The sequence below is a fragment of the Aulonocara stuartgranti genome, assembly GCF_965226115.1.
Source record: "Aulonocara stuartgranti genome assembly, chromosome: 1".
In the NCBI taxonomy this organism is placed as follows: Eukaryota; Metazoa; Chordata; class Actinopteri; order Cichliformes; family Cichlidae; genus Aulonocara; species Aulonocara stuartgranti.
In genome coordinates, this window is record NC_138939.1 from 21,112,711 (window position 1) to 21,140,331 (window position 27,621).

General features: G+C 40.6%; 1 long non-coding RNA gene across 1 annotated transcript in view; it reads left to right on the forward strand.

Moving 5' to 3' along the window:
• The window catches only part of LOC309691102, a 248,062-nt gene continuing 220,441 nt past the window's right edge, over positions 1–27,621 (forward strand). Inside the window, exon 1 of the long non-coding RNA XR_014271887.1 lies at positions 1–305. This is a non-coding gene — a long non-coding RNA (uncharacterized lncRNA). The remainder of the gene's footprint in view (positions 306–27,621) is intronic.

Below are 27,621 nucleotides of genomic sequence, written 5' to 3' on the forward strand. Positions count from 1 at the left end.
TTCAAATAGATGCAAGTGAAACACAGCAGAAAATAAATAAAGTCAAAGACTAGCGATCCTGTTGCTCTATTTTCACCTGTAAAGCAGGAGTGGCGTAGGTGGAGGTTCACCCTGGTGCAGGTGTGCCGCAATGGTCAGTGGAAGAATCCACGAGTTTCTCTGTGAATTTCCCATTACGTCGTAGCGCACTCGGTGCTTGCTTGGAAGTTTAGGGGTTTTTTTTCACTGTAAAAAGAAGTTTTCTTCCCACGCATAACGGACACTAATGTTTTTGTCACTTTTTATGGAATCAAACTCAAAGTAAGGTCAGTACTTCCACGCTTTAAACGCTGCACGCTCATACTCTCTCCCGCACTTGACATATTATCCATTGTTGATCTGCACACAGCTGTTGTCACGAACGTCGCACTTGCTTACGTCACTGTCGTGAGACATTCTCGGAAAAAAATCACGGTTTTAGTAACGCAGTAACACAGCATTCCTACTGGAAAGTAATGGTATTCTAATTACCGTTTTTGCAATAGTAATCCCTTACTTTACTTTAATCATGGACTTGAAAAAAGTAACGCGTTACTGCCCATCTCTGGTCGTGACATATGAACCAGACATACTATCTTAAATGCTGAATTTATATTTGATAGCTTTTCACTGTAACTTTAAATGTAAAGCCCAAGGAGGTTCTAGTGAGTTAAGACCACACAACACTGCTAAAGTGTTTGATGACAGGATTATTTTCATAGTTAACATAATTAAGAAAACCAAATTCACAACATCTAACCAAGTCAGGATCACTCTGGAGGAGGTACGTATGTCACACAATCAAGAGATACCTTCATGATGGAAATACTTAGCGTCTACAACAAGGTGCAAACCACTGGTTACGATCTAGAACAAGCAGGACAGATTAAAACCTGCACACGTCTGGGAAAACTGTTTGGATGAAACCAAGAATAACCTGAACCAGAATGATGCCAAGACAAAAGTGTGGAATGAAAGGGGAAAACTCATGATCCAAGCACACCACATTATCAAACGTGGTGGACCCAATGTTATGGTGTGGGCACATATGACTGCTAGTGGAACGGAAACACTAGTGTTTATTGACGATGTGACTGTTGACAGAAGTGTACAGGGCTATACTCTCTGCTCAGATTCAGCCAAATGCTGCAAAATTGATCAGACAGAGCTTCAATGGACAAGTCAGACACCTAATCTCAACCCAACAGAGCAAGCAGCACACAGTTATTACATACAAAAATAAACTAAATACAGAAAGAACCACAAACAGGAAGCAACTGAAGGTGGCTGCAGTAAAGCACTAGCAGAGCATCTCAAGGAGGGAAATGCAGCATTTGGTGATGTCCATATGTTTTAGCCTTCGGGCGGTCATTGACTGCAAAGGATTTTCATCCAAGTATTAAAAAATATCTATTGAAATCAATTTTATTTATTTTTATAGTGCCAAACTGCAATAGGAGTCACCTTAGGGTGCTTTATATACCCTACAAAAATCCTTAACTTTAAAATCATGTTAGTTTGTCTAGTTTATTTTGAGCTTCTGAAAACAGGGGACTATGCATAAAATGTCTGTAACTCCTAAACAGTGCATTTGATAAAGGCCAATAGTCTTTGTTCAACAAATCATGGACCTAATTCTATGTAATGTGCTTGAGATGCCACCAGGTGACACAAAATATGCTCAACTGGGCCCAAGAAACAAGCCCAAGCATACAATAATCAGCCCTGACATTATAACCATAGAAAATGGTCTTGTTAGAAAGCAGAGTTCTGCTAGGAGACTGTGCGTCAGTGTTTATGTAGCACCCTTATAAACATTGTTGGATATCACTGTCCCAACCAAGAGCTGAAAGCTGTTTTGGCTGCATTAGGGGGAAGAAACCAAAATCAGGGAGATGGCTGTAATATTGTGGCTGATTGCTGTATACACATTGCACAAAAAATGATAGCCGAGCAAATTAGTCGAGGCTGCACTGCAAATATTTGGTTCAAGAACTCTAGCCAAGCGAAAAAAAAAAATACAAGAGATCGAAATCATGATTTTTTTTCTCCTTGTAGTAATTATTCTAGTGTTGGTGCTATGCTACCCATGCATACTGCGACAAACAGAATGTCAGAAGCCCGCATCTTGAAGCAGGATTACGAACTAATGAGGCATCCACATGAGGAATCTAGTGAACACTGACATAATTTACACCTGCTACCTGCCTTACAGATGCTTATACCGCCTTAGTGACTTGGGAGATCCACACATCTAACCACTGTGACAGGACTTCTCCGGTCTGTCTTCTGAGATTTGCACCTACAATGAAGATCATGCAGCATAGCAGCAGTATAGCTGATGTGGCACTGCTGCCCTTTCACAGCTAATTGGTCGCTCTGCGCTCATCATCTGGTTATCAGCGGTGATTGGCTGATGCTAAGCTGCGACTGGTCATTCGAGTGTCACTACCCTGTGTTCCTGTAATTAAAATCTGTCATCCAGAACCACATCCCTCGTCGCCACTAAACCCTTTCGTCAGATGGCAGAGCTCAGATAAACTGTCCTGCAGCTATTTCTCCGATGAAAGAGTGTCACGTTTATGGTGCAAAGTTTAGGAAACAGAGGAAAAATGCTTGAAATATTCCCTCAGAATGGGCCGAAGTTGGTCTCATGTACCAAATGGCACATTATAAACAAGCTGAAAGAGAAACTACCAAAACTCAAAAACATCTGTGTTTGATTTACTTATTTTCGCTGTCTTTGCATTGTACTATACGCTGAAACCTGAACTCTTTTGTCACTTTACAAGCAGAACTACTGTTGATGCAGTGGGAGAGATGAGAGAGCAGAAGGTACTTGATATTTTTTAATGATGCTGAACATTTGTTCAGGGCTTTAACTACTGGAGGGCACTCCACTAGTGAGCTTCTACAGGGCTGGCCTTCAGAAACGCGGACGACAGAAATCTTTGAAAATTAATTAGAGACAAATCCCTTCTCACTGCTGAAGTGTGGCATTTAAGGCATTGTCCTTGGTGCTCGTATAACACCACCTTTCAGTGTCGACCCTACTCCTTCCACTGGCTGGATAATGCAGCCTAATCCACATTAGCAATCACTCCAGTCCCTGTTGTGTAGTGACAGTCCTTCCTAATTGCTTGGCATTATTAGGTACTTTACTTGTAAATTCGAAGAGGAGGAACATCATTCTACTGCATCCAAGCAGCAAATGATCCAATTTGCTTAATTTCCAATAAACACCATCAGTGTCTACTGTCAGTGCTCCCCCTGTTGTTTGCCGAGGGGAATGATGGACTTGCAGGCATAGCTAGTAATCAGAGGTGGATGCTGGGCGATGGTTTTACTTGGCGGAAAAAGTTATATATATGTATAAAAAAAGCAATCATATATATATATCTTTAGACAGAGAGCAGAGGCCTCAGTATCTGACTGATGACTTATTTAAAATTTCTGAAGTCGCCAGAAGAAGAGCACCTCAATCTAATACGATGCTGATCCTTCAGCACTGCAAAGTTGTTTACCTAATTACGGACTACTGCTTCAGAATTGCTGAAGGACGTCAGCTAAAACGTTAATATCGGCGGCACTTAATCGGAAACTCAAACAAAAGCAGTCTGAGACATCCAAAATCCCCTCATTCTTCATTTCTCGTCTCTTTGTGCCGTCTTCACGCACTAAAACACAGCACGGCGTTCCCTTTCTCTCAACCTCCATGATGCCCTGCTGAAAGTTTCATAGTCGCTGTCTTGGCGTCTGTTTCGCTTTCACTCGTAAAGAGATTTACTTATGAGCTGTTGACTGCTGGTCTCTCTTTATTTCTCCGCTTGCATTAAGGGGGCATACGCAGCCCAATCCAGCTCATCTCCCTCTCTGCCTGTCAGTAAGCCAGACGGCCAGCGTCCCTGGACTGCATGTGGAGGGAGGGGAGGGGAGAGGCGAGGCGACGCAGGCCCAAGGCGTGCCACTACACACCAAGAGGGGGAACAAGGCAGACATGACAGCCTGATGACACTCGCGTTTGTGTATCATATCATTTTTACCAATCATCTGAATTTCATTTATGTGAGACTTTGTACTCCAACGCAAAGTGTCACGCCTGTTGGCCTAGATAGGTTGAGAGTGAAGTTGGCTGGGTAAAAAGTGAGCTGATGAAACCCTCCTGTCCACGTCCCGCTGACAACCCTGGCACGCCAAATGAAAGTGGAAAGGCAGCCTTATTACAGTACGTTTCACACGGCAAATGGAGAAACAAATGTGACTTGATATCCCAGGATGCCCTTTGTTGTTGTTATTACTGCTGTTGCTATTGTCAATAACGGTGATGATAACGCGTGCGCTTTGTTTCTGTGCTCCCTTTTGTTGTCTTTTTGCTCTTCTGTTGTTCTACCCAGACTGCGTTTGTTGGCAGAAGAAGTGCCGCATTAGAGAAGACACATTCTTTTTTTTTTTACACTGAAGGCTGCACTTTGTTATTGTGATCCTCTCTTTTGAATTTAAAATGTAACATGAAAACTCAAGAAGATCACAAGTTCATCTGTCTTCAGCAATGTGGTAAACAAGGAAGCTGTGGGCTGAGTGTTAATCTTGACCTACAGAGGAGAGATTGACTGTCTTTAGATTTGAAACTTGCAGCACAAACTAGCAAATAGTCTGGCCATCTCGTGCACTTCAGTTCTATCAAACAGGAGACAGTGGAAGCCTGAATAACTAGACTTTGCAGCATTTATGATGTTTCTAATCTCACAACCTCTTTCATGAGGTTTTGTGGAATATTTACCATCAGCCTGTCTGCATCAATCGCGTCAATAAGTAAACTCCATTCTGCAGCTCGCTCTGATTAAAGTTCGTCTGTATGCGTCCTTCAGCTCTTAAAAGATGTTTGGAGCCTTTGCATTTAAAATTTCTGCGGTTCGCTTTTAGTCTGGCACTCAAGCTGGTGAAAGTGCGATTCCCCTGAACTGTACAGAAATGTTATTGAAATAGCTTAAATGTTGCACAGCGTATGTTTAATGAATATATTTAAGTGCTGACACAAATCCACCTTATACTGTTGTGTCGATGCACTTAAGAAAAGCACAGATTAGCAATTAGGCCCTCTTCCACTCTTTGTTGGCATGGCTGTCGGTTTTCCATGGAGGCAAGAACACTCTGAGACAAACATTTAAAAGCTTTCTGTGTAGAAACAGTGGGAGAACTCTGTCTGAAAAAAAAAGCCTAAAAACAGAAATGAATAAATAAATACAATAAAATGTGGGCACTGTTCTCATTTTGCAGCTTGGATGCAGCCTTGTCAAACGGCACTTAAAAGCAAGGGAGCTGGTCTTGGGGGAGGTTGAGATGTTTATTCTAATGGATGCCATAATGAATGCTTACAGAGTCAGGCCTTGGCTTCGATAGGGGGCTCTGTGCCAGCATGGTTTTAAAGGAGAGCAGTCGCTGCAGCAGCCCTGGGCACTTGGCACGCCGAGTTCTCCACAATCTCCCGGCACACACAGAAATGGCAGCAAGGACCTGGAGATAACCACCCGTGAAATCTCTCATCACATGCCTTTGATTACTTGTCCACTATTTACTGTTTTTAAACCTTGAACTTCAAACGCTCAAGCAGTTCTCAAAGGCCAATGTTTATTGAAACATCGGACTACAAATTGTCCCAGTGTCGCCTGTACCAAGACTCTTTGGAGGCCGACACAAAAAAAATGAAATCCTGCTTTGACATCAGCTATCTACTTCTCACCCTGTTTTCGCCGAATGATTTTGAACATTTAAACAAGTTTTGAAAACAAGACAGGCTTTGCTGCGCAGGAATTAAAAGTGTCCTTCATAAACATGTGTCTATTATTATTGTTATTATTGAGATTGCATAGAGCCTATTGTGCGCAAAATTTGTGTGTGCGTGTGTGCTTGAGAGCGCGCCTGCTGGGGGTGAAGACTGAAGCGCTTTATTAAAATGATGAGAGCAAGTTCAATTTGAATCATGCAGTGCCTGTCAGTGGCTTCTCGAATTGCAGGGCTGATGAAATTGCTCTTGCGGTTATTTAAAAGCAGTTGTAATCCATCTGAAAATACTGTGATATAATCCATTTAATTTCTTATTCCTTGCAGCAATAACATTGAGTAACAAAAATCTATCAAAGCAATGTAGCCTGCTGATTTAGTAATTATCTTTATTTTACATTACTGCAATTCAGCCTGGATTAATTGGAGTCTTATCTGAACAGAGCGGCAGGTCACTTACCTCAATACACCACAATGTGTGTTTTATCTTAATCATCAACCCCCACAAACTCAATTGTGACCCACTGTGCCAAGAAATTATTCTTTTCTGATGCATTTAAATCTGCAGCATATAGGGACGCGCATACTGAAACAAAGTCATAATAAAGAGTTTTAACTTTACAAACACACACACTTATATATATATATATATGTAAGTGCACAGCTCACTGCTGTAATAACACAAAAACAAAATAATGTCTGACCACATGAAAAAATCATAAACCAAATTGAAGGAAGCGTCGGGTGTATCATGCAATGTTATGTCCCGATTCCTACTCGAGAACTCACAGAATACTCCAGTATTGATCAGCTATTGGGTCAGCTGAGTTAATGTATGAGTGATGCTCAGTGTATTCCCTAATGGCTAAGCTGCCTGTAGGCTGTGCACTGGTAATAAGACCTCAGACGGCCACATAACTCAGCCTGTCTCGAAGACCACTCTCTTTTTTCTCCACCTTGGCTATCTGACATCTGATATTAGGCACTCTGGAAGGAGGAAGTAGGGGAACGAAGGGGAGAAAAAGCCTTACAAGGCCTATAAAGCTACATGTCTCTGAGGGAGACACAATTAGAGCCTTAGTCACCATAAAGGCATCCAACCAGTTTGAATCGTTATTATTTCCTCATTGCCATGCTTGTGCACACTACATGTAGATTATAAGATAAAAGGCATATTTTTGTTTTGGGTGTTTTTATCTTGTAGCTCATCTCACTCCAACTACTTTCCAGAGTGTACTGCAGAGTTTAGATCAGGCAGATGTGGTTTCCAGGCAGCTATTAGTATCTGTGCTTGTTATCATGGTGGGAAAACCAAGTTACTGCGACTTGAAACTTGTTTCATTACATATTTGTTTCATGTTTGTGTTTTTAGTTTTATAAAAAAACTTTTTAATTTAACATTAAACTGACCTACATTTATACAGCACTTTTCTTATCTTAGTGACCCTCAAAGGGATTTTACACTACAGGCCGCATTCAGCTATCCACACAGTGTTTCTGTTCTGTGCGCTTTTTAGCACTTTATCTAACACAAACACACTCACGCACTAGTGGATGCATTGGGGGCAATTTGGGGTTCTGAATCTTGCCCAAGGACACTTTGGCATGCAGACCATTGAAGCCAGGGAACAAACCACCAACCATTCGTCTGACCGGGCAATGCCTTATGAACCTTACGAGCTCTAGAGCCTCCCTTGGTTTTCCTTTTTCATCTGTTTCTTTCGCACTCAATCTCTTATTTGTTTCTCTGTGTAAAAGACTACATAATAACGCTATTTAAAATCTACTGTGTGGTGAAGGTAAAATCTGGAAGGACAGCCATAATGTATTATTTTAGGGTTTAACTTTCAGGGCTTCACTCTTAACAGGAAGCTCTGATGTCTCCCACCAGCACTTGACAGCACCAACTCACAGGAATTTGCTTGTAGCTGTATCACCACTGAATTACAATGTATAAGACTGCACATCCAAACACTTATGCTACAGTTAATGTCAAATAACTACCATTTATGATAAAGGGCTGCAAAGAACAAAGATGTGGCCTGTCAGTGTGTGCTTTGGTGATATCAGCTGTAGTTTGTTTGCTCCCTGCTGTTGGATAAAACACATAAAAGACCCACTAAGATTAATTGATCCCTTCACATTTGGATTCAGTTCAAAGAACCAGAGAAATTGGTTGTTTAGACAGTGACGTGGCGTCCACTGACTCAGCCACTCACTCATGGTCAAAATACACACAATACTTGTGTATCTAAAAAAATAAATAAATAATAACCCGTATTGGTACATCGGAATTAGCAGAATTAATCACCAGAGACCTAATGATTACAAGGTCATCCATCTAAAACACACTTATTTTCAGGACCTTGCAGAAACAACTCTTAAAACATCACTTCAAATCACTTTTACTGTGCTAAGAGCTAGGGCTGAACGATTATGGAAAATAATCTAATTGCGATTTTTTGCCCCAATATTGCGATTGCGATGCGATATGCGATTATTTTTTAAGGTCTTTGTCTTCTGTATTATTAAACAAAGACAAGCAATACATCATATAGTATGGCCAATACTATATTACATTAATTTTAAACTGTTCTTTCCTGGAAGACAGACCTCTGTTATGATGACATGAGGTGATGCATGAATTGATGACTGACATTTTTATTTAACTTCTTCAATCACAACAGTATATTTGAACATACACAATAGTTTATTTTTAGCTTACAAACATCTGAGCATAAAGTGCTGACAAGGAACCCTGGTGTAAACATTAAAATGAAAGTCAGTACAATGTGCAGATTGCAGAAATATACATAAAAAAAATCAGTGGCTTTACCACACTCAGTTTTTCGACATCTGTGAACTACTAGACAGTCATTCAATTAAAAAATAATATTAAATAAATAAAACTAATAAATAAAAAATACACACATCTTACTGATCTCTGCAGTCAGTAACATTACACATAAAGTGCAAACATAATAGCAATTGTATAAACACACACACAAACACGCCTTTAAAGTTTAAAGGCGTGAAATTGGACGGTCTAGTTCTGATTAGCGTCACCGCTGTCTCGGTGGAGTTTAATAAACTCGGCCGTCTGCTTCTTGCTATCTAAAATATAACCAGACACTGGCGTAAATTCTCGACTGTCTCATACTTCTGTTTAATAAGTTTTCTGTTTGACGTTTAGTCAGCTGTGTGAAAACCAAGGAGGAACCCACCCGGGGGATTAATAAAGTTTTATTTTATCTAATCTAATAACTTTAATCTCAGCCAAACCGATTTACTCACGAACAAACAAAACACTGAAAAAAGCCCAACAATAACATTTTTAGGTTGTCTAAGTGACTTATATATTACGTTTAACCCGAGCAGCGAAACTCCGCGGTGATCTGAAAATGATGTGCCGGGAGTTGTGCCGTTCTCGGCCGCATCAGTAATCCTCGAGCTCCCGGCTAGCTGTCGAGCTGGTGGGTAGCAGACGCCTCTGAAAACGTCGAAGCACTTTTGCAAATATGGGATATCTTGATAAACCGAGCAGATATTTGATGTTTACACAACTACTTTCTCGCCTGAAAATATGTTAAAAGTTTATTTTGTGACCCAGAAAGATTAGTATGAGTAATTTTAAAACTTAGTAGCGGCCGCCATTGCTGGAAACTGGAGTTTGGCTGGGCCGCGCTATGAATTCTGGGATATGGTAGTAATTTGGACAGCCTTATAATCGCAGTATAATCGCAGCCTTTGCGGTTAGAAAATTGCACTTGATCATGTCGCGATATTATCGCAAATGCGATATATCGTTCAGCCCTACTAAGAGCAGCGCTGTCTACCTAGAAAACGATTTTCCCATTCCAAGAAATAAATACATCACAGGTTGAAGGTAAAAAAGAATCATTATTTTTGATTTGAATTTACCTTGCCGGTAGGTACGAGTGTATTGATGCCATAGCAGAACATGCACAACAGGCCAAACATGTAAACCCTTGACTGTGGTGGGACTTCTTGATGGCATTTTCATGTATTTTGATCATACCCTCTGCACTCCCAGAAAGCCTCTCACATGTTCTGCGGCATAAGTGCTCATGTCTAATACCCTCAGAGGACGTTTTGGCCTGTCTCTATGAGTCTAATTTACGGATATCTGCATGAATTGGGAAGGCCTGGGGCCAACCATCTCATGTCTTTTTAAGGGAGGGGGTGGGTTGTTGCGTTAGCGGGCTCTTTCGGGACGGGAGCAGCATTTCAGATAAGATCGGCGGTGGGAAGTGGTGAGCTGGGCCGTTTGTTCTCGTTGGCCATCTCTCATGTTGCACCACTGATTGGGAGGAAAGCTAAAATTGCTTTCACCAGGGCTCACTCCAGCAGTAGGCAATGATAACTAACAATGCCCCCGGGACCTAGTTAAAGCTGCATCACACGCGCTGGAAAACCACTTTAATGTGGCAGCATTAGGAAGCTGTCAGTTGGGTTGGTGGAGAAAACAGATCCCAATTCATCGTGGATTTTCAAAACATTTGTTATCCTCACTTCAAAAAATGCATATAATCAAGCAGGCGTGGTTTTTTTTAATTTCATCTTACACAGCGTGCCATGAAGCAGAAAAAAAAGGGTTTAAAGATCATAAAAGTGAGGAGAACAGCTCCTCTGTCAAATCCTCTGCTGCCTTGCTCGGTCATGGGGATTGTCAAACTCTTGTCAAACAGAAATGCAGCAGGTCGGGAGTCTCTCTTGTTTTACCAGGGTTATGATTCAGGTGCGGTTCAGAGCATGAATTTTGTAGTCCTACATTATTGACCCATCTATGCAATTTCTCTAAGTGCTCCTTAAAATTGGTGCTTCTTTCAGCTGCGGCTAGCTACACTAAGGCTTTCTTTGTCGACTGTAAAAGAGAAAACGAACCCTGATTTGATTGAGCTGTTTCTCCAACATCACTTTCATTAAGAGGATATACTACATATTTCCATTAAGCCATTAAAAGAGATTAATCTAACCTGCCTCACGTCATGAAAATAGTTTTTTAATGAACATTTTTGGGGTTTTTTAAATTTTTGTGATCTGAGTTAAAAAAAATAATAATCAGGATTTGCATTAATAAAATAAATCCCCGGTTAATTGAGGCATCCTAATAGTCAACCAGGAAAATGAGCATCCTCGCTGGTATGTACGGTTGAATAAGAAAACTGGGGAAATGTGCTTAAACCAATCATATTCTGAAATGATGTTGACCCACAGCAGCCACGCAGTCTCTTAATGAGTAATTGTGTTTCCTGTAGGCCACGTCATCCAGGCATGAAACTAACAATCGCACACCTCATCAACTCAAGTGTAATTACTGTACAATAAAACGTGCTGTAGGTGTTTGTTTACTTCATTATCTTCTTCACCAAAGCAGTTTGTGAACCCGCCACCATGTGTGCGTAGAAAAATCTACTGTTTGCGCAAATGTACTTTACACTGTGCACTTTAGTTGTTCAGCAAGGTCTCCATAGCTTGACCAATCAACCAATCAGCATTTGAGACGCACATTTGTTTAATTTGAATAACTTGAAACACGTAGCAAAAACTGTCAAAGGTTGCACCGAGCATGTTTACTCAATAATTTGTGTAAAATGGAATATAGAGCTCCCTCACAAGTTTCACACAGAGATCGTGTCATGAGAGAAATTAGCACCACATAAATGATATTAATGTTTCTGCTGTTGTTGCTCCTAAAGGTTTTAGAAATTCTCCAGTAGATTTGAACGGATTGATACTTGATAAAAGCTTTTTTAAATAATCTTTGATCATTTTTTTGGCCATGTGATCGAATTATTTGGACATTATTTTGCAAGGAAAAACAAAATGTAATTTACATTTGTGATAGCTTGATCAAAGATAGTTTTAACAGCTTACACGAAATAGACGACGAGTGTGAGATTGTGTCGTCTGACCTGATTCTTTTTTTAAATGAAATAAATAAAATAATGATCAAATTCAAACACATTGCTAATTAGTGAGCTACAGTTGATTCACTAATGGACACTCTATTTGTGTTTAATGGCAATGTTATTTTTGCATTAAAAAAAGCCCCTTTTAGATAACTGTCAGCCCTGAGTGCCACGTTTTGGTTGGTAGTTTATTGGTACTTAACAGAAAAGTTGTATTGAATATGCAGTGAAGCTCACATTCATTGGCAGGTGGCACATTTAGCTTCTCCCACAAAAATAATCTTTTAATCTCAAAAGTTGTAGTGATGATTTGCAGGTATTTTTCAAAGAAGTTATGAATCTAGAGTCACCTTAAAACTCATCGCTGTCTTTTGACATTGGGCTTAATTAAAACAAAATCCATCCAAAAGCATTTGAAGTATTTAGAGAGCAGATGAGATGCTTCACTGGTATTTATGATGCTTATTAGAGTCTTTTTCAAAAGCTGCATGTCCAAAACATAAAAGAGCTTCACGGATGCACATGCGCCACATCGGCATAACACTGATCACTCAACAAAAGACACCCTATCTTTGCTTAATGCTTTCTCTTCCATTTGGCAAGGCTCTCTGAGTGTCCAAGAAGTGTTCTTATCCATTTAATATATGCTCACGGTGTATCCTGTCAAATATAGATTTGAATCAATAGTACTCTGGAGTGGCTCGTTAAACTTAAATCAGCTTGGAAGTGGTGCATGCCTGCCTCACAGCTGCTGTCATTAACCACTGCCTTGCAGATTATTGGAGAAACGTCCTTGTGTGAGGCGATTCACCAGTTTACCTGAGGACTGTTAGTTCAAACTTCAATGTATGATGAAACAGCGCTGAGACACGCATCCCATATCCCCACCCTTTAGGTCTTAAAAGACATTTATTGGACCCGCTGTCTGTAAAATCTGCACACATTTGTCATTCAAGCAAATTTCCTACATAGAATCAGGGTTGTTTTTTTTTTAATGCATCACCTGACAGCCGTGGATATGAAACCGCAGAGGGAACTGGATTGGACAGTAAACTGTGTTCACCTGCCAGCTCTCTTGTACGAAATCTGTGTAATGTTGGATTGCACATGTGTGTTAACAGCGGGGGTAATAGTGCAGCGAAAACCAGTAGAGTTGACACTTTTCTTACTCTGCATCATGTGAGGAATTAATGCATAGTTTAAAACGTAACCTACATTTATTCTTTTAAATCAAATTGCCTGTTACTACATTTGCAGTAGTAACATCTCCTACATTTGGATAAAAAAAGAATAGACCTCAAAGATCAGGTTTATGGTAGACTCCATGACAGTGGGCATAACTAGCAAATGATCACAGTAATGATTGTTACTGTGATCATTACTCGCCTGTGGATCAGAATCAAACACAGGTATGTGGTCAGGCTCGCCCTAGAGGAGGACATAATAGTGATGTAAGGCCATCGCTGTCATGAAATATATGAAATAATATTTTATTCAATATTTTTATTAATCTGAAATCAGTTTATATTTTATGCTGTTACAATATACAACAATAACGATACAGCTATGAAATAATCAAACTATACAGACTACACAGCCGTGATGCATTCAGGGTTTTCTCATAACAAACTAGAGGACAGTTCAACTTGAGCTCATCTGAAGTGCCGCTAAATAATGTTTAATAGTCTTTCCTCTCAGTGATTAAGCTCTATATTTACATTCATCCAATTTACATTCAGCTATTAAACATTTCTCTTTCACCGTTTAGCTTACCTTACACCTGCCACACCATCTGCATCATCTAACTGACAAAAGGGAGGGTTATAGCTGCGAAGTCACATTTGAAGAAACCTATCAGCAGTTCAATGGGAGAGTAAAATATCCAATATTTGCAAGTTGCTACATTTAGATTTCACAGTAGCAGCAAAAACATATTTTAATCATTGAAGGAATTATTAAGGTTGACCATTTGTTCAAATATTTAAAAATCACTACACCAGTCACTGTTGAAGATTGATGTAGTGATGACTTTGAAGATCCCTGGCTAGCCCTGAGGCCCAGTTTAACCTCAGGAGATAATGACAGCCCTAAGTGGACTCCCGAATGAACACAGATTTGGATCCACAGCTCTCCAAGACAGTTTCAACCACAACTGAACCTCAGTTTGTTTTAGATGTTTGATCTTTACTCACATAACCGTTAGTAACATGCCCCCAATCTGTTATTAACTGGCTAAAACACACAGCACAAAACCAGCAATGTGGCTATTAAAACTGAGTTTTGTCCTGGTGTTTCTTTTCCTGTTTGTTCCTCTCTGTTTTCCAACTCCATGAATATGTAACAAATGTAAAAAAAAGTCATCTACTCTCCTGTAAAGAGTTTAGGCCTTCGCACAGCCACGCCTTGCAGGAAAGGGTTAACTGCAGCAGCAACAATAATGAGAGCGCAGTGAGACGTGTGAAGTAATTAGTCAGTCTGCTCTCCAATATTTACCCAGTTAATTATTTGTGAGTATTACTCTTGTCTTCCCTTCAGATGGCTGCCTGTGTTGTTTTTTCCACACCATTTGTCACTGTCCACCTCTTGTGGGTTCTCATCCCCGCTTCCTGTCGTTTTCCTCTTTCTTTTTTTTCCTCCGTCCCTTCATGTGCTGTGGCAGGAGAGTGGCATTTCGGTGAACCCTTGCCAGCGGAGGTGTTAGACTGCTGTCCCTAGTTGTGTGAGGTCAGCTATGATTATTTATTCATCTGTCTGTTTGTTTAACGTTAGTAGCATGATGTGAAAATGGTTGCTAACTTTCCAGAGTGGTGCACACCATAAAAAGGTCAGGGTGAGGATAGATGGGTTCAAAAGCGATTGTGAGTAAAGAGCCTTTGAGTCACGTCAGGGAGGAGAGGATTTTTCAAGTTTAAAGGTCAAACTTGGCTACAGCAAATTCTGTATATGCTTGGAGATGCATAATTGAGCTTGAAACGTCCTCTTAAAGTAGTTACCACAGGCTTGTGGCGAGTGGGTGCTTGCGCTACACCTTTAAATTTGTAGCTGTCCACCAGCTGTTATAAGCAACCTTAATGGAAACAGTACAGAGCTGACAGAAATCTATTACGACTGTCGTTGTGGAGGAAATATGTCTGTGGCTGATGCAGGCGGGGGAGGGGTCAAAGGAGAGGGGGAGCAGGGTGGGCTTTGGTTGGTTGAAAGAGAGACAAAACAGTAATTATTTCATTACGTTACGGCATTACAGAAATAATATTAGAGTTGTGCAGCACGCTTATCTGTGGAACAAATGAGCTCTCCCCTAGGAGAGCAGACTGCAACACTGAGCCTAAGGTAGGGTTGCATCGCTGTCCTTCTTCCTCTCCCTCTCGTACACATCTTCTTTCCCCTTTCTCAACAACCTTTTTAATATTCTCATTCACAGCACATGCAATTATTTTAAAAATAAATTTAGCACAGATAAAAAAAAAAAATAAAAAAAAATCGAGCCTCATGGGTGACGCAAATGACTTCCTTGTTTTTATTAGAAGACAAGGTGTTTATTAGGAGCCTTGTTGGCTTATTGCAGGAGGTTTCTGAGTTTGAGTAATTGTCCAATTAGGTGTAATTTCAGTATTGGTGCTAACCCAGGCGATTGTGCTGTAAGAGGAAGACTACCACCGGGACACACATTAATGAATCCCACAGAGACCTGTCTACCTTTAAGAAAGAGAGACTGTGTCTGCTTCTGTTTCGCCTTCCCAAATCTTTTTAACGAGGCATTATAACTGGGATTTACAATTGAGACAAGGCACTGCTTCTCCCTCCCCCACTTCATTGTTCGTTATTCTTCACCGTCTGTGCACTGGGTTACAAAAATAATTTATCATTCATGTTATTTCAGTTCTCTGAGCAATTGCCTCTTATTCAAACAGAAAGGTTACCTTAATTGTTATGTAGCTCAGCTATTTATGCCCTGGCATAAAAATGCATGTCTGCTGCTTCATGGAAAGGTCACTCATTACAACCCAAATAACTTTTTTTCTGTCGGTGTTTGCCGGCTACTTTACAACGGGAGATAGAGGAAGGTTTTAGAGAAGACTCCAGAGGCTTCCAGATGTTGTCCCCCCCCCCCCTCCCCCTCCAACATGATGTGATGAACTTATTCTTTCTTTGTCTGTTGTGGGGGGGGGGGGGGGTTAGAGCAAATAACTCTCTTCACTTTAGTTTCCAGTTTCAAACAACAGCTCTACCTTTTGGAAAGCACGCTTTTTCTTTTTTGCTGGGAGTTAAATGAGAAGGCGGTTAGCATTCTCAACCAACGCTATTAAGTATGAAGCTACAGCTAGGGCACAGAAATAACTACACTATAGACTGTGTATAAAAGATGCACGTAGCCCTCGGTGAATGGACTTGCATTTTTTATTCATTTATTTTTAAGGTAGAAATGTTTCTATTTGGCTGAAAGTTTGGAGTGCTAGTCAGCTTGATTAAAAAACAAAATAAAAACATTTTACTACCAGGCTCTCAAAATATAATTGTGCTTTAAAGTTTGACATTTTATTTTAATTTGTGGCGTAAGCCCCAAGTGGCCATTTGAGGAATTGCAGCTTAATCTTTTTTTCTTTTTTTTTCTGTCTGTTCAAAGGTTGAAAAAAGTACCTACTTCTATAGAAATGAATGGACTAGAGATAATTATACATGATTATTTTGCAACATACAGTAATTGGATCCGATACATTGTGGCGTAAAAGCAGAAACATGGAAATACCCGTCGGCAAAATACTTGAGTAAATGTACTCAGTTACTTTCCTGCTCCTACCCATGATCTCATCTAATGATGCTGGAGATTGTAAGATTAACAGTACTGTTTTTTAGATGTTGCTTCCTTTCACACTAGTGATTGTTTCCCCCTAATATTAACTAGAGATGGCACGATACCACTTTTTTATGTCCGATACCGATATCATAAATTTGGATATCTGCCGATACCGATATGAATCCGATATAGTGTTTTTTAATCAACAAAACTGTTTTTTAAATATCTTGCTGCATTTTGTATAAGTTCATACTCAAGTTTAAAACAACAACTACACTAAAGCTATTCTGTTATACCTGTATCCAAAAAAAATATTTCATAGTTCAGCAATACTGATCAAACTTAAACCTACACCATCCTCCCTATTCTGGTATTTTAAAGAGTACTTAGCATATATATTAAGCAACCTAACTAATAGGGTTCCAACTCCCAGCAACAACAAAAATAAATAAATAAAAAATAGGGAACCACCCCTCACGCTCCACCTCATGATGCTTAATCGACGTAATCAACCTTAATTTGATGCAGTGTGGGAAAAAAAATGCACAGAAATCAATTATTTTTCAAGAAATATTAAATAGATTCAACATCTTTCTTCAACAAAATTGCAGACTGCACAGATGGTACCTTCACAAAGGAAAAAGTACTATAGCTTACTAGGGTATATATATTAGACTTAATAGTTACTATATACAGTAATGGACTTCTATTCATTTTGCATCAAATTAAAACTTTGGCTGTCAGATAATTATTTATTAAAAGCTAGACATTTTAAATGAGAATAAGAAAGAAAAGTATGTCTTTGTGCCCCCTTTTCCCTGTTAATGCCCTATCGGCCCCCCTGGCTAAACTTTGCTAGATCTGCCCCTGCACAGTTACAGCCGTCAGCTACGTAGAAAAAGATCCTCGAGTAGAAAGTAATATTAAATAAATTCTAACAACAGCTTATAGAGCTTAAACGTGCTGCTGTTGTTCAGCCGCTGGTTTCCTCTTTCTGGTGCAAAGTGGGCCAAAAGCAAACAAGAGAGACGTACTCCTGACAGAAAAGCCGATCAGCTGATCGTTAAGCAGTTTCATGATTGAAGTAGCAGCAAGGAGAGGCAGTCGTTTGTTAAGCTTAATGCGGGAATGCTTTACAAACATTCAGAGATGGACTTACACACTTGCTTTACTTCTCTCGGGGATAACTTTGTCGGAGATGAAATGCCAGGTTGCTAGCGAAGCTCCACATGCTATCCAGACCACCGACAGGTCCCGCATGCCACAGCCGCTCTATCACGTGATGCATACTGCTCCGACGTGCTAACGTTCTGAGGTGAGTTACGGCGTGTTGCAAGTTTTGTGAGGTGCTTTCGTGATATTTAATGGATCGGATTACATTTTTTATTTTTCTCCGATATCCGATCCAGTAATTTAGGTCAGTATCGGACCGATACCGATACGTAATGTCGGATCGGTCCATCTCTAATATTAACCTAAGCTTGCCTTAAAAAGCCAAACTACTACAAGAAAATTGCAGTTTTTTATTAACATTTGGAAATATTTGTAGATAAAATAATCTTCCCTACAAGATGAATTATATAGTGTGGTGTCCTCTGTATTTTTTTTTAAATTATATATATATATATATATATATATATATATATATATATATATATATATATATATATATATATATTTACATTTGGTTAATTTACCACTTAGCATAAAAACAGCATGTCCTTGGCAATGAATGCTGCTTTTCGTGAGGATGTGATAAACATGTATCTGAATGGACAAATGCACAGAAATAAGACTGAAAAGGATGAAAAAGGGAAGACAGTGTTAGTTTGAGAACTGGGAGAATCTGTAATGGACACAAAGAGACTGAAATATTAATAAGGGTGAGGGCTGTGATGTTTAAACTTCTGGACAACATCCTCCTGCATTTGTTTGCCGGCTTTCTTTTTGTGGGCAAATAGCTGTTGGGTTGGTCTAAAAAATTCAGCGCTCTGTATAATGCACAAAGGGCTGGCACACAAGCAAAATAAATAGGTGACTCTATCATCAAGGGCTTGGCCTTCACATATGTCCACACTTGCTTTTTTTGTTTTTTACCACTCTGCTGTCACATCTGTACGAGCCAAATGTTCCAGCAGGGTTTGAGATGAAAAAAGAACTACACACTACGACAGTCTTCATTAGCTCAGAGATCAGTGCAACAGACATGGCCTCACACCACCTGACCCACAGGCTTATAGTGCACACAGGCGCAGAGTGGACATCATGCAAGCCCACTTGCTTCCAGCCAGCGGGGAGATAAATCACTAAGCTGCTCATATGGATGCCAGCAGCATCAGGAGAAATGTGTCTGAAGCTCACATCTAGTTTGGGTTCATGTCAAGGTTGCATTACACCCACCCGCCCACCACCGACACCAACACCACCCTCTCTTTTTCTCTCTGCTTCATCCCTTCTCACATTAGAGCCTCTCACAGTCTCACCACAACTACTGACACCACCACCAACACATCACATCCTAGCAGCAGCTACCCTCTGCTCATCTTCACGCTAAACCTTGTCCTTCTTTCAGGCTTACGTCTCAACACTCCCTCAGAAATAAGCCATTTCAAAAAGATTCATGAGCAGCTGGAGCCGCCATGCTGTATAACTGCAGCCATCACAGGCTTCTTCGCTGATACAGCCTGACGTCTCAAAAGGCTCCGGGATTCAAAACAAAATCAGGTTTCCTGATCCAGCGACAAACTGAGCTATTGGGAAGGCGCTTTTGCTAAGACTCTTTGTGACATGATGATTGGGAGACAGGCTCAAATTCCCTATGAATATGTATGCAACTGTTTATGCCTCTGGGAGGAAGAAAAAAAAATCAAGCACGTACTTGACTGGTAAATATTTGTAAAAAATCTTGAAATGCTTTTGGCAAGGTAGGCTATATATCTGTTTTGTTAGGGGTAGATTATTTCTTTCCAGTGTGTGGGCTTGGACTGTCAGTTCATACTATCTTAAAAAGGATTATCTGATGCACCTAGGTCTGATTTCAATTTGAATAGGTGTGAATTTATTTTGCAGTGCTCAATATCACATACAAATAAGTCCCCCATAATCCAATTCCACCCTCATCCCCCCCCCCCCCCCCCCCAAACACCATAAAAAAAAGGATGAAATAAGAATCTCATTATACTGTCCTGCTTTATGTTGGCTTGTTCCCTCACAAACAATCTTCTGAATTCAATATCAGCGTGTTTGCTCGCAGCTCTTGAATGGACACCAATGTACGTGAACGACAGGTGATATTTTTCTAATTTCATAAGATTCAGGTACAGAAATTCATCTCCGAGCATTAATTCATTTTGAAATACCTGCACCCCATGCCTTATTTACTGCCCCTGTGAAACTGAATTCATAGTGATTGAATGTGGTGCTATGAAATTAGATTGCATTGTGTGTGTCTCTGGCTAATAATTCCAGATGGGATAGCGCCTCACTCTGCTTGACATGATGCACCCAGAAAGAAATATGGAAGCAGAGAGGGAAAGTTGAGGTTGCTTAGGTTCGTTCGGCCTTGGAAGCACAATGAATCAAGCTTTGCTAAACCTTGGGAGTGGTGAGGACCAGTGTAATTTGCTGTGAGAAGTGTTCTCAGAGGAGGTATGTGTGGTGCTCGTGGCCCCAGGAAGAGGCCTGGCCTCTTTCGTGAGTACGGTGTGATGTGGTGGTAAGATGAGGTGTCCTGTTTAAGAGCTTGATTAATGATGTGGCATGAGATGGCCTCTAAGCATCAGATACTGTTTGGCTTTTCTGAAGCACACTTGTGTTTAGGCAGGGGGAGAGCTCCCGGGGTGCTCCACTTCATCTTTGCCCAAACCTCAAATTACCAACAGTGCTGTCAACACAGCTCATCTTTACTCGAGGCGTAATGGCGAAGATCACAATCAATTTTCACAAGTCCATCGGAGCAGGCTCCTTCATTATGTTTAAAAACCATTCACACTGATTGATCCACGATGAGTGCATGGTATTGATAAATAATTAAAAAGCTCTCAGTTTAATTTGGGGGTAAGTAGCGGACGGAGAGCGTAGGATGGGGGTCGGGCTGGGGTTGTGTTAGGCACTGGACTCTCAGTTGGTGTAATGAAGCCTGTTCCCCTGCTGTGGCACGCCCAGCCGCAGCTCCCCGTCTACCTCCCCACTTTGTCACAGTAGGCGCACAACCAGATGGATTTGTCTGCCATATTCACAGCAATCAATGCAATTTGGCTTGAAAGAAAATCAATAAGATGTGTCCACTTATGCTCAGAGTGTTCGGAGAAGATCCTTAGTTGGGACAAAGCAGAAAAACCAACATTTGAGATTTCCAATGTTCTTTGAAATGTCCTTTTGATGATGGGGACACTCTGGATTTTCTTTTATTAGTATTTTTATTAAAGGCATACATCTCACAGTAACACAACTACAAGAAGAGACCGCTACCACTGTTATGCAAATTCACCAGACCTACCTTTAAGTACATTTCACACTGATTAAAACTGATTTGCTCACTTTTTGAACTATGTTTAAAGTCCATAAAACCAAACATGTTAAACTTTTTGTTTTTCAGGAAACCTTCCTAAAGCCCCCAACCAATACCACACCCCGACTTAAATCTATTGCTGTATGCTTAAGTGCAATCACAGACAGATTACTTTATAAAGTTATGATGAACCACAGTCAATTTTTGTTTTCCCACTTAAAAAATGTGTCATTAAGCAGACAAATTGAAAAAAGATCAGTTTAAAATTCACTTAAATTCAATTTTATTTATATAGTGCCAGATCGCCACAACAGTTGCCCAAAGGCTCTTTACACTGTAAGGTAAAGACCCTACAGTAATAGAGAGAACAGCCCAACAATGAAGTGACCCTCTCTCAGTAAGCACTTGGCGACAGTGGGAAGGAAAAACTCCCTTTTAACTGGAAGAAACCTCCAGCAGAACCAGGCTCAGGGAAGGGCGGCTGTCTGCTGCGACCGGCTGGTGGCGAGGAGAAGATGATTATGATGATAATGTATAAACACATGGTGATTAAAGAAAGCAGAGACGGTGTCTGTCTCCCAAATCCTAACTGGAAGCTGGTTCTGCAGAAGAGTGACCTGATCGAGGCTCTGCCTCCCGTTCTACTTTTAAATATCCAGGAACCACAAGTAAGCCTGCAGTCTGAAAGCAAAGTGCTCTACCGGGTTAATATGGTGCTATGGGGACTTTAGGATAAGATGGGGCCTGATTATTCCAATTGATCCTTCTAAGTTAACTTTAATAACCACTTCTTCCAAACCATCAACGGGCCTGTTAGATCTCATTCCTTCAAGACTGCTCAAAGAAGTCCTAACATTAATTCATACTTCAATCTTAAACATGATCAGTCTATCTCTGTTAATGGGCTATGTGCCACAGGTCTTTAAAGGTGGCAGTAATTCAACCATTACTTAAAAGCCATCACTTGATCCAGCTGTCTTAGCTAATTATAGGCCAACCTCCAACCTTCATCTCAGAAACTTCATCTTTTATCTCAGAAACTCTTGAAAGAGTAGTTACAAACAAAATAAATCTCTGTAGAAACTTTTTCAGCCTTTTCCTGTAACGGATTAGCAATGGGTCTTGCTGTCATCATTTACTGGTAAATATTACCTAAGACTGGTCTCCTGCTTTAACTCAAACTCATTGTCAATGTGGCTGATGACCTGCCTGACATGTTAATTGTTAACTTGTCAGGTCTACACTGTTATAAAACTCCTTTAAATGTTCATGTGGACTTCACATAGATGTTTGAGTCCTTGCTGCCTTCTTTACAGTACTTTACAGTAGTGCGGCACATGCATTTATGGCATGGCCTCACTTTGCCATGTAACATTTTACACTGTTTGTTCAGTTTACTGTTTTCTGAAAGCGTGATCTCTAGTCAGACAGTCCTTATGGCACAAAAAGGTTGGTGAAAGAGGAGATGCAAACGTAAATGTTTCCTGGCTCAAAATATGGCTTTGTTCCTCAGCTTTGAGGGCTTGTCCACTAACGCGCTGGAGATTTCTAAGCATGTCTACTTTTAGCAGTTATTTATCAGCAGGGTCTCTCTGTGGTCAGTTTTTGCACATGGATGAAGAATAATCAGGATCATATCAACTTTGTGTCAAAATTAAGCACCGAGAAAAACTGGAAGAGAGATGGAGATTTAAGATCTCCAACTTTTTGTCATGGGCCGTGGTGCGCGGGCACGAAAGGATCCAGGCGCAGACTCCGAGCTAACAGAAAGACACTTTATTGAAACAACGAAAGGCGATCCGGGGAAATTAGAGAGCAAAACAGAAACTAAAAACCCGGGGAAACAATGACACGAGGAAGCCGGGATCGGGACGGCGGGGGGCTGCAATAGAAAGGGGAGATGATTACTAGGGAGCCAGGAAGCGGGGAAAACATATCAGGACTGAGTTAGAGTAGGGGCTTACGATAGAAGGGGACCGTGGGAGCTCGGGAGGGAAGTGTGGCAGTCCGTGGGGGCAGGAAGTCCGTGGGAATGGCGAGTGGGCCAGGTGAGCACCGCGAGATCCAGTTGAGCCGGAGGACAGGCAGGTAGCAGACGCCGAGTAGAAACCTGGACAGAAGTAGGCAGGTTAAACAAAGTTCCAAGCAGAAAAGAATGCACACTTTTCGTGGAAGTCTGGTTACCACTGTGGGGATGACTAACGGACTGGCGTGGAGCATCCGTCAGCGCCGGATTAAGTGGATCTCCGTGTAATCACCGTGATGGAGAGCAGGTGTGCTGGTGATGGCCCAGCCCGGGGGTGTGGCTACCCGAGCATCACGCATTCCACAGACACAGGACCACGGACCATGACACTTTTCCCCCCATAGAGATGACAGATGACTCCTCTGCACCTGTAATGACGAGTTTTGACATGTTAGTATATATCCGTAAAAAGCCCAGATCCTATTCTAATGGTTTAACGAACCCGAGAAAAGGATTTCAGCTTCTCCAAGGGTATCCCTGGTAGGCTGATAACCATCACTAACGTCTGTTGCACACCCAGCAACTATGTTCTGGAAGCAGGCCGAAATATGACAGAAACCTCTAAACAAGGGTTATTCCTAGTAGGCCTTCAAAGGGGGAAGGAGTTAAACACGTGGTCTGCTTAGATATTAATCAGAAAAAAATGTCATCTACAATAATTTAAAAATAAATCTGGCTTCAACCAATGCACAGTACCCTACTACTGGGAGGGTTAAAATGAAAGAAAAGCCAATGTGGTGTTTGTGTGCTTGAGCATTTAAGAGGTGTCAGCTTCAATACATCCCGGCACTGATACTTAAAAACTTAAAAGACCATTACTGGACAGCTGAACACAATTCTTCCCAAAAAATAGTTGATGAAGGTGTTAAAGAGCACTTTCTAACACCTGACTCAGAAATAGATGTTCAATTAGATTGAGATTTGGCGACTGCAAAGATTATTTTCATGTGATTTATATCATTTTCATGCTCATGAAACTGTTCAGTGACCCCTCTTTCTATATGGATAGAAGCATCGTCGTCCAAGAAGAAACCACACACAAAAAAGTATAAAAATGATCATTCAGATTAACTTTGCATTGATTTTCAGTGATAAGTGGACCTAACTTGTGTCAGACAAATGTCTCCTGAAGGATAACAGACCAAGTGGATTCCCTTAATATCTGGGTGAAGTTTTGTTGCCCGTTTGTTATCCAATTTAAAAAGCTTCCAGAAACTTGATGAAACGCGTACAAATTGTGTTAATTTTGATGGTATTGTGTCGATTGATATTTGTTAAGCATTTCTGGAGATGAGCGAGTGTGAAATCTTGGAAAGGAGAAAATGTTGCACTCTGGGGTTCTTCGGCTCATGGGGAGGGTTTTTAATGCTCAACCCAACAAATCCTCCATGCCCCCCCTTACTGCTATTGCCACCTGGCTAAACCAGTTAACACTGCAGGCTTGAGGTCATGGCTCAGTGACCCTGGTGCAGGCAGCTCCTAGAGGTGTGACATGAGGCCTCTTGTGGTGTCTGTCCCCCAGCCTCGTTAAATATCACTACAGGCCAGTCATGGACTCACACCTCAGCTGAAGAGTTTGATGACTGTAAATTCAGAAACAAAGCAAGGTCAACTCCAGATGGCAACACAATAACAGGGCTATACAGTCAAACTGGATAACTAAACGTGTTGTTAGCCTGCGTGTGCTGATGCACACGAGGTCTTACAGTTGCCATTCTGACAACTGAAAACACATGAAAAAAAAGATTATGCTGTGTCACACTTTTTAGTGCTGATATCTGTCTAATTGATGACTTTGTGCCACATCAATCCATTATGCATAATTTAACATGGATCAAGTCCCCCATTAACATAATCACCCATTGGATATTCTGCATAGTGTGACACACAGTAGTGAAGAGCAGAACACCAGCCTGAGAAGGAGTGACAGGGGAGATGCACCCCGCATGAGTTGGCAAACACAGCCTCACTTTCCTTCACTTTCACCCATTCTGAAACACACACACACACACACACACACACACACACACACACACACACGCAGTACAGCCTGGGATGGGGCTGATGTTAAGATGTCAGATCCTTATTCGCTTTAAGCGAATAGTGGGAGTCCAGTCTGAGCATTCTGTGTTTATGCGGAGCTACATTTGAATAAACAGCCACACACACACACACACACACACACACACACACACACACACACACACACACACACACACACACACACACACTGAACAGCTTGGAGAGTGAGGGGTGTAGAGCTGCCTGCTTAGACGTTGCCGTTTGCAATCACTAAGCAGCTTTAGTGTCTCCTACCACAGTCCTGATTTAAAATTCATAAATGCTAATCCTTCATAATTTACAGTTTAAAAAGCAGCCCTGCTCACAGGCCCTGTGGCCACAGCTCTGTCAGAGTAATTATACCAAGGAGCTGGGAATGGACTACTAGCAGAGACTTTCAACAGTCAAGGAAATCCCCCTCACTGGCACCAGACCCAATTACTCCAAATACCTAAACAGATTAGCAAGTCATTTTCCAGTTCAATCTGGACATAGGTGCCAAATCAGTGTTATACTTTAGTCAGGTGGGTAAATAGCATTAAAGTTGGGACATGCCTGTTTCTTATTACTGGGGACCATATGCCGAATAATTTTATTAGCCATTTCATTAAATTTGGCCTCAGCGATTGTCTTTTACAAGGTTACCAGCCTGCCTCTCTTCCTCTGGTGTCAGAGGGTGATTTGCTGCCCCCTTACTGCTCGCCGACATCGCAGCGTGCACTTGTATAAACTGTATGTGAGTGTGTTTGTGTGCGAGCGTCACCGATGAATGGACGCCTCTATTTGGTGAGGTGCCAATTTCTAAACCAAATTCTTTGTCCTTGCAAGGACAAAATGCATTAGTTTAGATGTAGATTATCTGTGATTCTTTCATCCAAGGTCACTAATAGAAAGCCATTATCAAATTGGTCTGATTTCAGCGTAATGGTCCACAATGACACCACAAAACCATTAAAGGTCCTATGAAAGGGCCCTGCTTTACATGTAGAAGCTCTCAGTGCAAAATGGCTTACCATCCTTTTAAATGCATAATTTAGTAGCTATCTCAAATATTGATTCATCTCTCATCCTGGTATACTGTACAACGGTGAAAGAAGTACAGACATATATAAAACAAAGGGGTGTTTAGCCATTTGTGGCTACAGTGTTCAACAACCCAGCAGATTACATTTACTCCTACAACGAGGAGAGATACACAAAGCAGGATTTAATTTTACATGACATCAACTGCCTAGATATTGAGTTGTGGGATAGATGCATTTTATTAGCTGTTATTATTATCTTATTCCTTACACAGTCAGCTTGTATAAGTGCATATTTTGATGGCAACTTATTTTCTCCGCTAATAAATTCAATGTTTTTTCTACGAAATGTCATAAAATGCAGACAAATGCCTTTTATCCTTTCTCAGAGCCTGAGGTGATGCATTCAAATTTGTCCAGTAAAAAAACCTGAAGATAATTTAATTACTGTCAACTCTGACCACAAAAGACATTAAACTGTCACATCTGAGAAGATGAAAAAGATTTTTATTTTTTTTTACATTGACTGATCCTCAAAATTGTTGCTGGTTAATTTTCAGTTCATAAACCCATCGGGTAATTGATTAATAGCTGCGATACACAAAAACTGACATATAATGTGCTCACTATATCATTTTCAGCTCTTAATTTCCGACTGCAATTTTTTCGTGACAATTTCTTCTTTAAACCTGTCAGATATTTCTTTGTCCTTTTATGATGGCCGTAACTGCAGATGGTGCCTGGGCACTATATCACAGTGACTCTCATCTCTAAGTCAAAGAAATCAGGATTCTATTACAGCAGATTAGGACAAGCAGACTGGACATCATGTCACAAAACCCAAGCTTTAAAATGTCTCTGTTTTTTTTCCATGTAACCGTCAGCCATCAACACTGACTTACCCAGCGCACATATGTCTCTTCCTTTTCTTTAGCACTCTATAACTCTAGATACAGGGCCACGAAAAACTTCTCAGTTGTTGTTTTTGCATTTTTGAAATACAAAAAAACTCAAATATTAATATTAGACCAATATAACCTGAGTAAATACAAAATGCAGATTTTAAATTATTTTATTGATCATGGGGGGGGAAAAGTAATCCAAACCTTTTGGTTTTCTCCATTTTTGGATAATGGCTCTCACTGTGGTTCACTGGGGTCCCAAAGTCTTTCCAGATGCATAGGTCTCAGCTGTTTCTTTAAATCATGTCATGATGTTTTGCCTTGTGAGATCTTTTAGCCTATTCCTTTTTCACTTTGTCAGACAGCTTCTGTGTAAGTGATTTCTTGATTCAACAGGTCTGGCAGGAATCAGGCTCCGGATTTCAAAAAGAGAAATGTGGTTATTCACAGTTAATTCATCAGTTAGGTCTGGAGAGCTTTTTTTCACCCTTAATAAATGAAATCATAATTTAAAAACAACATCTTGCATTTACTTGGGTTATCTTTGTCTTTTAGTGGTATAAAATTAGTTTG